The 14,593-nt window shown below is 38.6% G+C and overlaps 1 protein-coding gene across 4 annotated transcripts in view; it reads right to left on the reverse strand.

Annotated features, from left to right (window-relative positions):
- The window catches only part of ELMO1 (engulfment and cell motility 1), a 434,299-nt gene that overhangs the window by 91,475 nt on the left and 328,231 nt on the right, over positions 1 to 14,593 (reverse strand). The window contains exon 1 of one of the 4 annotated variants that reach the window (XM_067562516.1): positions 6,144 to 6,314. The exons of the other annotated variants lie outside the window; for them this stretch is intronic. The gene's annotated coding sequence lies outside the window, so the exon portion shown is untranslated. Of the gene's footprint in view, positions 1 to 6,143; positions 6,315 to 14,593 lie in introns of those variants that run through there. 4 annotated transcript variants of the gene reach the window in all.

Here is a 14,593-nt window from a genome sequence, read left to right on the forward strand (position 1 = left end):
TCGAAGGATATCTAAAACGTTTCATTGCTTATTTTTCAATTATGCAAAATTATCTTGTTGAGGCTAAGAAAGAAAGAAAGACATGTTCTGTCACATCAGCTGTATCTTATTCTGAAGCCACTCTACTAATTCTTAAGATCCATGGATGCAATCTTTTTATAAGTGTGAATCCATTCAAATCTTTTCACCATCTCCCCCACTTTTATTATAGGGAGTGCCAGGATAAAATGGCAATGCTATAGATGTGATTTCTAATTTTACTTTTATCAGCAATAATGGTGTCTGACTAGAAACCTTTTCTGAAGTATAAATTGGAAGTGGATCCATAGGTCAGGCTGGAAGGTTACTTGTATTTGAAAACCTCACTTGAAAAACCTTTTGTGCAGAATCTAACATGTTTTTGGATGTGAATCTTGAAACATATACCTGTAAAAGCTTTTCTCAGCATGATGTTCCACATTGTAAGGAAACTGAAGTACAAAAAGAAATGAGGACTATTAGACTATGGTTCCTAGCTATATAATGAACACTTTCTTCACTACATCAATAGCACTGACAAATACAGTCCTCCAGTTCAGATTCAAAGTACATTGTTTGACTCATTAATTTGACACTGGACTAATATTAATATGACTATCTTCCTTTTATCACGTTACAAGATTGAATTAGCACAAAACAGCAGATCTTTGACTTTCCAAAGCCAAGCTAACCAAAGTTCTTGATTATCTGAAAGTCATATGTCCCCCCAAGGTCTGACTTTGGCATATAATGGTAGACATTACACATTATGCACTGAATTCATTAAGGGGATGAGCCTGCCAGAGTTCATACTGTAAAGTCTGCAGAAGAAGGACTTTCTCTTGCAGAGTTTGCAAGATCTGAATCCTCTTCTGCTGACCTTATATATGCTGCAGGTTACTGGCACCAAGGACTACTGCTCATCAGCCACTTTGCTTTTCTAAATGAACGTCATGTCCCTCATTATTCTGGGGGATAAATTAATCTTTATTATAAGTGAATATGTACATTTGACTGCACTTGGAAGTGATGTGAAAAGGGAAATAAAGCAATCAGTCTCTCTTGTGTACGCCCCCATTATTGAAACAGGAAAGAACCCAGGGGCTACACCTTGAGAGTCATCAGGACACGTAAGAACACGCATATGGACCAGGGACTCTGAGGCTGTTCTAGGCCAGGTGCTGTGGAGCTGCGTTTGGGACAAAAATGTATAAGCCTCATGGCAGAAAATATAAAATGCAGCTGCACCATCTCCATCTTGTCTTCATTCCTGCTTCCTACCTTGGGATTAACTCATCTACAACTGAAGCTGTGAAACAAAGGACTGAGACCCAACCAGATACTGGGTGTACACCAGAGGGACAGTTCAAGCCTGCAAACTCCACAATTCTGCTGAGAATCTCATATATATGGACTTTATGTTTTGACCATTTAACACCTCTATTCTATCCTTTATAATAAACCTTACTTTTAGTTGCTAAAGGATTGGCTGGCAGCATGGTATTTTGGGTAAGATCCAAACTTATACTGGTTTGGTAATGTAGTTGACCTTTTGGGGATCAGGAGAACATTTTTGGTATAGGGAATAGTTTTAATAACTTACCCCTTTACTGGTCCTAGTTGCTAATTGGGGCCAGAGATTGAAATGCAATAAAGGGGCTGTGAATTTCTTTTTTGGGGGCTTCTTGATAACCAGCATGGGGAATCAGAAGCACTATTTGTAACTGCTTGGGGAATCTAACTGCAGTGTTAGCTATCAGTTTGGGAGAATCTGCTCTCCTATTTGCAGCCATGAGAATCTGTAACACCCTGTTGACAAGATGTGGTAGACGTGGCAAGATGTGGTATGTTGATCAAAAAGAAGGTGCCATGTAGACTGTCTAATAGATCTAGGCATAATCAAACAGACCTGGTAATGATTATGAGGGTTATTTTGGATGAGACATGCTGGTGTAAATGAGAAGTAGTTCAAATGAAATCAATGAATTTACAAAAACTGTAAAACCTGTGTCAGATGGGAATTAGGCCCTAACTATAAGAGGGAAAGTGGGTGACACTAATAGGACTGTAATACGTGTATTTATACTGTACAGTTTTAAATCATTCTATTTGCATTGCAAGGCTTGCTTTTGAACTCGGGGGGTTTAAGATCTTTGTTATTAAGAACAGTCAAAAGTGATCTTTTCAGAAAAAAATTAAGTAGATACAATAAAATTAAAACACTGATAGGGTTAAATATGCTTCTAAAGCGCTAAGCAGGACCCTAATTGCAAATGACATGTGAGGTAAGCAACATGTGACTCCTTTTTAGTAGACCATTCCTGAACAACTGCCAAAAATCTTTTTACATGCCATCTAGAGCTTTAAGACAATGCAGGAACAATGACAGGTCTGTAAAATCTGCCAGAGTTGACAGTTCTTATTGTTCAGAAAACTTTAGTGAAGCACAGACGTTTTCAGATTAATGCTGCAAAATGCTGAACAAAATGGGTATCAAGCTAATCAATGGGCTTTCATGATTCAATCTTTTGTTTTCCTAAGGTTTCATTTTCATTCTATTTGTGTGTGCACGTGCACACACGCACCTGTGGATACACACTATACAAGGTGTACTTGTGCATTTGGAAGGAAAGGAGAAGAGAAGTCTGTTATTGGGCCAATTTTTGAAGTTGGACATGTCTTCTTTGACAGGTCCTATTTTTACTGTAGATTAACTTTTCCTTAAAAACTTACTTTCACCACAACAGGAAACAAAAATTAGAACCTGCTTTCATTTGAGGTTATCACCCATGGCAGTGTTGTTCAAAGTAATCTGTGATTTTAACTCCTCCACTACCATAAGGCAAAAGGAATTTGACTTTACAAAGAAGGTTTGTCAACTTATTTGATTAATAGGGTGAAAATAAACATGAGTTAGGCAAAAATGATGACACTGGTGGCTTTAGCATCAATGCAGTGAACAGTTCACCAGGATTGAGAATGGCTACTGTAATTCCACTGAAATGGAATGAGGGTTAAACTCCAGGGAAAAAAATAAATACTCCAATTAAAAATCTTTGAGTTCCCTAAAACTGTAAAATCTACAGCCATCTGCTCTACTGTTTCTCTGTTAAAGGAAGCATCTCTTCTAGCCTTCTGCTGTATTTGCCCAGTAAAGATTAATGTTATGTAAATGAGGCTCTAAAAAGTGTCCTAAGAAACACAGAGAAATGGTTAACACAGTAAATGCACGTATCTGAAAGCAAGTCATGTCAAGTCAACACCTAGGATCAATTTACTATACTGTGTCTATGCCATTTGGTTATGTATTTATTTTAAGGTGGTGTTATTATTGCAGGAAAGGGAAAACAATTAAAGGTCTTTGCAATGAGGACTTTAATTTATCTCCCAAGAAAAATGCGAGCCAGATCCACAGCTTGTGGAAACTGGCATAGCTCCATTGAAAACATTTTTAAAAAAAGACACAGAAGCCCACTTGAACAAAAGTGTTTTCCAAGTCTACCCGGGAAATTAAAGCTACCCCAAGATGGCATCCTTCAGCACTGTATGTCCTGATTGCTGCCAACATGTCCCAGTCCTCACTGAAGTCCACCTGTTCTTCTGTTGCTGGAATCCTGTTGCTGATCTGTGATTCTGAAATTGTTTTCTTACAGTTTAATATGCAGCACGCCTTACTGACTGCAAACAACTGTTCTATATACCATTATGCCAAATATCTCATTCATAATGTGTCTTTAATTGTAGCACTGAATTTTCTAATTCAGCCACCACTGTGGGTTGAAGCCGTAAGATAGCCTGTAATGATCCAATACCCAAAGCGTAGCAATTAAAGGTTCTCTCCCCACCCCTCTGCTTTTATCTGCTAATGCACAGAGATAGACAAGTAAACAAATCCCTTCAAACAAGGAAATGGGAGATATAGGAATTCTGTCAGTCAAACAGTATTTGGTTAATGATAGTGACTGAACTTGACGCATTTATATTCTGTTTGAAGTACATTTCTGAAGCATTAGCAAGAATTCAGATATCGTCTTAGCACTGTAATAACCTTAAAATATATTTCTCCCCCTCCCAAGTATTATCAGTCATAAGACATGGCAGAAAGTAGAAAGCCATTCCTTTATGGAATTTAATTGTGTATTTCAGTGCCTGTGAAAAGTGGCCAGAATGACAGCCCTGGAAACTACAGTGCAGAGAAGGCTGTAGTGGTACACTCCAGGCATTATATCCCACGGTTTTGCCAACGTGTCTCAGCCCTGACATGGAGGGACCACTTCTAAGATTGTGAGTGGGTACTTCTCTCTGCTTAGGCTGTCATCTGTGGTCATGTTTTTAGTGATGTGGATTGCAATATATAATAGGTGAGTAAGCTGCTTGGTAGCCCTGCAGGTACATTACTATCTCATTTCCATGATTTAATTTTCATCGCTTACCATCAATGCTAAATGGCACTAAGTTCCCCAATAACAGACAATGATTGCCAACATATCATCTCTCCCCTTTGCAAAGATCAGGAAAGTGACCTAATTTATAGTCAAATTGTCACATGATATCTGGGAACATATTTTACTAAAAGATGCCACCAGAATTACCGGTAAATATAGGAAGCAGTGACCAATATTGTAGCGGTCACAAACAGCAAGAATTCAAATGTAACCTGTGGTTTTCTGGAATTAGCAATGCATTATGTTAAACATTCCCATTAGAAGAGCCAATTCCACCTTCCATTAAGAAACATTTTGGCTGAATTAATACAAGGGAATCCTACAATCTGAATTTATTTAAAAATCATTCATTTTAATCAGAGAGTTCTTGAAAATCACACACACACACACAAATTCCTTTTCCAGCCACAACATCATAGTCAAGTTTTATTCCTTTCACAGAAGGAATGAGAATTGTACAGTTCCTCTGCCTGCCACAATATGGGAGGAAATATCTAGAGAGCAAAACTGATCAGTTTAGCAGTGTTTGAGAAGGAGACTCTTGGGATGAAATTTTCAGGCAACTGTGGCAAGTCAGGCTCACAGTAGCTCCTAGCATTGGGTCCATAGAAGGAAGCAGCTTCATATTGCGTTCACATTTGGTTTGGTTACTATAACTCCCAAAGAGCATGGCCAGATGTAGCCACAAAGAAAAAAATATAAAAGCTTCTTCTAATTTTTGTTGTTTCCACTTTCATCCTGTCTCCTATGTAAGGCCCTGATCCAGATAAATGAACTGCACACTTTGAGAGGGTTACACGGAGAGTCATCCAAGAGCTTCAATCAGCAAAGCTCTCAGTCCAGCAATAAGTATCTGATCAAATGCAAACAACAATGGGTCAAATCCCTGGCCAGTGTGACAACACTGACTTCAGTGGAGGGATGAATTTGCCCCACTGACTAACCGTGCAGCTTCTGCCTTACAGGATCTAAATTGAAGACTCACAGGAGGCAGAAGAATCAAGTTCTAGTGTATGTCCCCACCTGATGAAAGAAGGGAACTCTCTGAGCTTGCCCTACATTCACCTGTTCAGTGAAGAAACAAAGAGCTCCTTCCTATCTCAGAGCTTAAAAATAGAAGAGAGCCCCCCCACTGAAATTAATTTTTTAAAATAACTGAAATGAAGGACAGTAAAGGAATTATTCACTATGTTGAGAACAGTGATGGATGATCAACAACTAATGGTTGTTTCTGACTGGATGTCTGAACTAGTGCTTTACAGATTATTATAATAATGTGCCTGCCAATACAACGTTGGTGACCACATATGGCCAGCTTCTACTTTTGTGCCTGCAGTTTTCTATTCCACGTAGTGTGGTATAAGAGATTCACTTTCTTTTTAAAATATAGCAGCAGTCTGAATTACCTAGCAAAATATAAAATCCTTCCACATATTAATCCTAATTAGGATAAATGATAACTCAAGGCAGTACAAATAGCTAATAAATAACTGTACATCTGATGCCTAGAGACGTTATTAAAACCATATCCAGCTAGATGTGAAACAAACAAAAAAGCCCCTCTTTGTGCTATTTACAGTAGTTGCTAATCTGCTTCTCTCTTTCATGCCAGATAAACTATTTATTGATCTGTACTTAAGACTGAACTACCAGGATAAGTATACACAGAGATTTACTTACAGAGATCCTGTAGCTCCATCGTTCCTGATGACAAATTTGCCTCCTAAAACTGCAAGGAAATGACTTAATGCTTTCTGTGGAAGGAACAATGTGCTTCAACAGCAGATGGTCTCCGATGAAGCTCTTTAATGAGATCCGTTTTCAGTTTAGCTATGAGAAAGGAAACCCCCTCCTTTGCACACCTTTGCCTTGTGTATAGTTCAAGTCCAAAAGAATAAGCATGTAGCTTTGCTTATGTTTAGAGTGTTGGAGCCCAATTGAGCTCCCATTGGCAAGAACATAGGAAACAGCAGCCAATCACAACAAGCCTCCATTTCAGGGAAACTCCTGCCCATTTATTTAGCATCTTCAGAGACCATATTTTCTAGGAAGAGCGCCTCACTTCTAGTATCATAAAGGGAAAAATAATAGCTCCCTGTCTCTGTATCTCTCCCACCCTGTCAGCCTTCTGCTAGTTTTTTTTAGGGCCTGGCAATTGTCTAGGGAGAGTTCAGACTCATATCCAGCTTCTACCTTGCTGGGAGAAGAGGAGGGGAGAGCGCTTGAGCTCAACAATTACTGATTCCATCACCATGGAAACAGACTGGATGCAGCGAGCTAGATTTGTGTAGAACATCTGCTGCCAGACTCATAATCAACTGCAATCTCATTTTTTTCCCAATCTCACTACTTATTTGATTGAGAGTTTGCTTTCTCTTTACATACATGCTGGGAAAACACACATACACACGTAGTTGCTTTCTCTTTGCATACACACAATGTGAACACATACATGCATATACAGACAGAGACCTATATTTGCGGCTTCTTTACTTACACACCATGAGAACATGCACATACATATAGACATATATGGATGTGGTGTGTACTGGCATGCCATCAGGTGCTTCTATACTGATGGATATACACATCTCTACACAGACTTAGTAAGCATATATATGTATATACAGATTGCTGCTCTTAGAGATATTTTGGGTTTGATTATTCATTCCATCACAGGACAAAAATAGATGTATGGTCTCTGAAAATGTTAGATTTAACTTCCCAGCTCTTCTGTGGGCTCCAGGAAATATATTACTGTGAAACTCACACACAATCCCACACCAAGAAGATTCACAAGCTGACTCTGCAATTTATTCTGCTGCACCACTTTCTGAAATATTATTATTTTATCAGTGGTTTTGTAGGCAGCTGTATGCTTCTTTTAGTGACCTGCTCACCAAATGGTCTTAACACTCCCTACCTTAGCCTCCAACCCCAACTCCAGGTTTCTATTCTCCATCCTGCCTACAACTAAATGGGGTTCATGTTAAACTGTCAACAGGAAAAGCCTTCATTGGCCACATGGATTGCAACTCAGAAATGTGGGTCACTCCTATCCAGCCCTGACAGTGGAAGGAATCAGCACTGCCTGATTTGGGGAAGCAAAGTGGGGGATGCAATGGGGGGAAAAAAGGAGAGGGATGATGGTCCAGTGGTCACTAGCCTGAGACTTAGGAGGCTCAGGTTCAATGTCCTGCTCTGCCACTAACTTTTCTGTGACCTCGAGAAAGTCACTTAGCCTCTCTGTGCTAAATTATTGAGCCTGTAAAATGGGACTAGCAACCCTTACAGGGGTGTTGCAAGGATTAAAGATTGTGAAGCACCCAGATACTATAGTAATGGGGGTCATATAAGTACCTCAGGTAGACAGACAGGGAGACACCTCTCTGTCAAAATACTTACATGAATGTGTTCGAATTTACTAAATAGAGAACAAAAAGGAAGGGGCCCTTATTTTGAAAAAAAAAAAAGGCTCAAGTATTCTACAAAAATAGCACCAAACCATTGTATTAACTATTGTAAATGGCAGTGTTTAAGAATCATCAGTGCTCATGTCACTAGGCTGCCACGCTGGCACACAAGCATTCATTTTAGAGAACAAATTCCTTTTTTAATCATGCACAACAAACTGGATTTCCTATGGATTAGGAGCCACTTTTCACATTTCATTACCGTTTCCCAGTTTTTGTGTTTAGAGGCCTTTAAAACAATGCGGTCTACTGCTTTCTTGAGAATAAGTATCTTTAGAATCACCCTGCACTCTTGTCATTTATGGTCGCTCTTTTAGTTTTGAAACATTAAATTTCAGAAGGCAGCCAATTTGCATTTTGGGGGGCGGGGAGGGCTAATTTATAGCCAGATTTGCTAACCATCAGGGTATGCTGAAAAAGCCACCTTTATTTCTCCAGGCATTTCAGAAGAGGGTAGTCTCAGGGCAAGGAAAATAATGTGAAAGGTTTATCTTATTTATATGCAAGTGAATGTACACAAGCATTTCAATTGTTTATTTTGTTATTTGTTGTTGTGTTTTATGGACTCTGTGGATTTAAAGCTTTGTTAGCGCCAACAGCTTAGGATAGAATAGAAACAAACAAATAAATAACAAAATAAAATGCAATTGGGTGCAGAAGGATCATCTGTCCCAGTCCCAGTGAGCTTCTGCACAGTAGTTTTGCTTTTAAGGCACTATTAAATTGGAGAACTTAGATATTAATATTCATAACAATTCTAATAATAATAATGGAAGTTTTCAATTCTCTTTGGCCAATGCAATAATCAGCAAATATAACCTCCAACTTCTATAATCTGTTGAGATCACATTCCTCTACAAACATGTGGTTTCACTGCTTAGGACCTCTTTTGCAAGATGATTCCTGTGTAACAGGAGTAGGAAATGAAGAGACTTGAAGAAATACATACACCAGCTATCAAGATGAACCAAAACATTTACATGGAAAAAAAAAAAGAAAATCAGGTTTAAAAAACAGAGCAACCAAGATCCTTAAAATGATGAATATTCCTCTTCACAATGGTTGAATTTTAAGGTCAGTGGATTTTGATACAAAGTATTGGGCATGGCCCAGTGACAATGACACCTGACCTTTAGACTTGAAATACCAAATGTTTATCTGAAAAAGTAACTCTAGAATGTGATTTAGATTTGTAAAGGTCATACACAAGGGCAGTTTTTTATCCATCACAAAAAAGAGAGAGAGAGAGAGAGAAAAGAAAGAAATCACAAACCAATCCTGCAGTTCTCTGCAACCTTTAAATCTAGTAATTTCAAATATATACAATATACAACGGTGATTCCAGAACTACAGATCAATTATAAATCAAGTCAATGCATAAAAAAAATAGCTAAAGAATTCAGACCATCAACTCCAGCATTTCTATAGGAGATATTCTAAGCATAAAATTACAAGGCCAACAGAAATGATCTCTGGAGTGTTACAAAATCTGAAACTTCCCCTGTGTGTGTGTCACAAGCCAAACTTCTACACTTGGGCTTTTGGATTCAACCAACTATATAATTGTGTCCAATGCCAAAATACTTAACCAGCTTGTTGAGAAGGACTTTCATATATGTTAATCAAGTTAAAATTTTCCTTCTTTTACTCACTCTCTCTGCTTTGAACACATTTGACCAGCAGAGAGAGAGTCTTATACTGCTGCACCCTGGTACCAACAACGTTTTATAGGACACCTGGCTTTAGCTGCTCCCCTAGTCCTCTCTTCGCTAATGACAAAGACTGAATCTCCCTCTGATACAGAGAGTCCAAGAGCACCCTTTAGTGTTCTCTGTTGGCAAGATGGGAAGTGAGCAGTTTACAAGGGTGCTATTGATGCTGTTGCAATGAAGGGGAATAAAATACATCTTTGCTTCCTACTCACCCTCTCCCTTACATAAAACTGAATACTTAGCAGGAAGTGTGTGTAAGGGTAAACGCTAGCAGAAATATCAACTACTCTACTTAGCATTATGTTATGCTCATCTTCTTGTGGAACATGTTGATGTGATCTCTACTTGGTCACATAAAATAATAAGAGAATGATTTATTTGGGTCATTTACTTTTTATCTCTTTAAGAGTAGGTAAGAAAACAGAAGGAGAAAAAAAAATGTTCCCAGAAGTGTCTGTGTTCACATACTAAACGAATGACTCTGGAGCTGCCATGGTTCATTGTGTAAATAATCATGTGTGTGTTTTTAATATGTTAATTACATAAATAGTACTTGGGAACTATTTAAAGAGGAGATTATTCACTCCATAGATTGCAGCAGTTCATGTGTCAATGCATTTGCCATGCAGGCACATTAAATCTGTACTCCAAAGTCTCACTTTTTTTGCTGAAAGGGAAAAAAAGGTTACTAGTGTGAGAATTTTTATTACCCTGAAAACAAAGTTTTACGTATTAACATAATACAATATTAAGAACTGTGGGCCAGAAAACATCACTGAACACCTTCTAACTTCTGCAAGCCTTGTATGTATTTATATGACCAACTTTGGAAAAACTAGTGTTTTGATATTCTTTTTGTTAAAATTTGAAGAGTTTCTGTCCTCTGCATTTAAAAGCAACAATCAGATATACAACAGCCTTTGGAGAAGTTATATTAGTATGATTATGAACATTTCATTAATAATACTATACCCTTCCATACTGCCTTTCATCAGAGGATTTACAATCAGTGAATCCTTATAAGACCTTTACAAGGTAAGTAAATATTAGAACATTCATGTAGAAGAGACAAACTGAGGCACAGAAATGTTAAGGGGCTTTTCCAAGACTAAAGTTAATGGCAGAGTTGGGAATAGAACCAGAAGTCCTGATGACTAGTCTCTTGTCCAACCACTAAATAATACTGCTTTTCTAGAACAGCTCAAACTACCCTAACAAGTCTACCTGCCTTCCCTGAACCTTGGGAACAAAATTTATGCAAACATAAGCTGAACTGAAAATAATGTAATTCACTACTTATTACTTGCTTGCTTCCTTAAATTGGCAATATTGAGGGAAAAGGTACCCTGATGAATAAAAAATGGTCACACTTTTAGCTAATTACGCAACAAGCAAACAAGCTCTATTTTTCAGACTATCCCCAGCATAGCTACATTCATGTAACGTATTTCCCCATGTATAAGACGCACCTTTTTTCAAAAAATTTGGGGTCTAAAAACTGGGTGTGTCTTATACAGTGGTACTTACCGGTGATTACCGTAATACATTTATTTTCAAATTTCGGGCCCCAAAATTAAGGTGCGTCTTATACATGGGAGTGTCTTATACATGGGGAAATACAGTATATTTATGTGTAAATGTGCACGCACGCATGCATGCGCGCACACATGTGGGACATGTGTATATATGTATATGGTGGACTGTGTGTATACAGTCATATATGTAGGTGCACGTGTTGCATGCACACAAATGCAACACACTGCAGATACATATACATGAATGTTGCTCTGTGCACTCACATAGTAGTCTCTCTTTTATATTACTTCTTGTATCCAGTGTTTAAAATGGAAGTTCTAATCAGGTTCAATGGCCTGGGGGAACATCAGGAGGAAAAGCTTCAGTCTCTCCACTTTGAAAACCAAGAGAAATTGAGGGTGAATGGGCACTGTCTTGATCTAACACATCAACAACAGAGACACCTGTGAAAGGAAAAACTTACCTAACTCTCTTGATCTCACAGAGTTTCAAATGTACATTACAAATACCATGAATGACAAGGTCTGAAGACTGCGAAGAGATTCTGAAGCTCTGAAAGCAGCAACCCACACAAAAACAGTAAATAACGCACTCCTCCCCACATACACTTAGCAAAAAAATGAAAATGCCATATTCCCATTGTTTTAGAGAAAGGGTAAGCCATTTTCCAATCTGCCTTTCAAGCACGACTACTGACTGAACAGACTAACTATACTCCATCTTTATTCACTACTACATTTTTTACAGGTACAGTATTCTATCTGCTTCAAAACATTTCAAGTGACTACTGAAATTGTTCTCTCTCTTAAGATTAGTAGGAAGGACCAGCTGTTGGAAAGCACTCTCTGAACCTCCTCTCCAACAAACCTGTCACACATTCAGCCCACGCACCAAGCCCAACTCTATATGTGTTCTGGCTCATTTTGTCAAGGCTGTCGCATCTGCTCAGAACTTCCTTCCAGTTAATGAGTCTTCCTCGAATTGATCTTCCGAATGCATTTTACTTCTGTCTTAATCATCCACATACTAACCTCGCCATCAACACTGCAGCATCTCCATGCCTGCCATCACAGAAGCAAACCCCTCCCTGCAATTCATTGCTCTTAAATCAAGCTCTCTCTCCCCCCCTCAAAGCATAAAGAATGGGACTATTTAGAAGATTCACACTGCATTCCCAGGCATTGCCTGTCAGTTGTGTTATGCGACTATTTGCCGATAAGAGCTACCTCAAAGAATTTTTATTTTACTTCAGATGATAATGGTTCTGTTGGCAAAGCTGCAAGGAATCCATTACAACCACCTTGCTTTCCGTTCTTTGCCATTCCTAACTGCAGATGCAGGTATCAAAATTTAAGAAAAGAGCATTTGCAGGAATCTAATTTAATATTAATTTTCTAGGAAGATTTTACTCACTATGTTGTGGGTGTTTTGTTGTTGCTACTTTTTTCATCCTTTCCTTTGTATATAGTAGCATATGCATGCTAGAACAGCTCTTTGAGGTGCTGTAAAATCAAGTTTTGTTACCCAATAAAATTTACCTAAGCACTATATCAAAGATCTCTCAACTGAGAAGAAAAAATACCAACACTGTTGGGTCTCCTAAGGTTGATTTCATTTGACTTAAAAAAAAAAAAAAAAAAAATAGTACTATCTAGATTTTCCATAAAAGTGGTAGAGATTCGAGACCTAATAAAGAGACCAATCATTCCAATTTTACCTGGAAAATCTCGCATTTTCACTTAATGTCTCAGTGTCCCAGGAATTTCCTTTGGGACACATTCATCGATCAGCATATTTGAGAATTTTATAACTACAAAATGTTTGTTTAAGACACATTGCTGCACCAATATCAGATGTTTTGTTCCTGTTTCGCTATCATCAGGTGGCAAGTGTTTATTTCACAACGATAGTTCAAAGAAAAAGCTTGTCATAAATGTGCCAGGCAATGACACTGCAACATGGGTTTGATGACTCAATAACCTCAGCATAATCAGTCAAAACCCTATTTCTGGTACTTCAGAGAGGTAACAAAGGAGGGAGAAGGTGGGCACCTGGCAGCTACTCTGGCCCTCACTGTGATCATCTGTATGGTCACCAGAACCATAGAGAAGAGGAAAGTCAGAGAAAGAGACAGACAGAAGTTGGCTGTTTTTTTTTAAACTATTCTTTGTTCTTCATAGAGCCTTTCCAGCTCAGGTGGAGCAGATCAATGAAAACAACTAGAATGCAGAGCACTTGAGTATTTTGTTATCCTAAAAAACATCACTATGGAAGCGTCCTGGTGTATGGTTTTGAAAATGCAGTTATCCGAATATCAAAGCATTTTACCAGGGTGGGCAGGCATCGTGATCTTAGTGAAACAGACACAAAAAGGTCAAAGCCATAGAGTCAGTGGCCAAAGTGGGAGCAGACCCAGGTTTTCTTCCTCCAGGTTCAGTTCCCTGTAGATTGCATCACAAATATATTTATAGCACTTGGTCAGTAACTTTTCATCTGTTATATTTCCATTTTATACTGTGTCGGGCTACTTTAAATCCATCAGTACCTTCATTTATAAACCTTTGAGAATTGGTTAAAAAAAAAAAAAAAGGTTTTTAAAGAGGTTTCAGTCTTCCTTAACCGCTCAGGGGGATATTTTCAAAGCCATATGCAGGGAGTATGCCACGTGACTCCCATTCATGTTAAAATTAGAGCCACCAGAATAAATCCCATATGCTGCTTTGAAAATGTACCTCTGTATGTCCGTTGAAAATTTCTGCAGCTTAATGGAACCTGCACATTTTCTTCTGCCTGCTTTTCTTTCTCCAGTACAGGAATATATTTTTAGCAATTCTTAATTTTCTCCCTGCTAATACTCTGTCTGCACTGTTTTGAAATATGATTTGCTGCTTCTCTGACTCCTAAGCAGCCCTGTTATTTTAATTGTCAGTTTAATAGGTAAAATATTTGCTTTTAAAATGTATAGCTACCAATAACACCCCTCTCTGAAACAGTAAGAAAGGGTTGATCCTGCAACCCTCACAGATCTGAGCTAGCCCCAAGGGTCTGCTCCTGCAGCCCTTACTCACTTGAGCAGTCCCATCTACTCAGGCCAGGTGTGTTTACAGTCTGCAGGCAACCACAGAGTGTGGGTCAGCTAGATTGAGAACCTGTCTGCCTTTGCATTTGCAGTACCTTATTTGCACCCACAATTAAGTAATCAAGAGATGCAAGTGCTCAGATTTGTACCTGCAATTCAAGGCCCCAATCCTGCAACTAAACCTTGTGCGTACATTGTGTCCCACTGACAACAATGGGACTGTTTATGGCATTTGCAGGATTCAGTTACAGGACTGGGGCAGTTGTGGATGTAACTTGCCCCAGCATGTCTTTGGTGGTAACAGCAAGTATTGCGTATACTGCACTTACA

This window comes from Emydura macquarii, unplaced genomic scaffold (genome assembly GCF_026122565.2).
Source record: "Emydura macquarii macquarii isolate MOO-44397 ecotype Brisbane River unplaced genomic scaffold, CSIRO-AGI_Emac_v2 contig_2432, whole genome shotgun sequence".
NCBI classification, from domain to species: domain Eukaryota; kingdom Metazoa; phylum Chordata; order Testudines; family Chelidae; genus Emydura; species Emydura macquarii.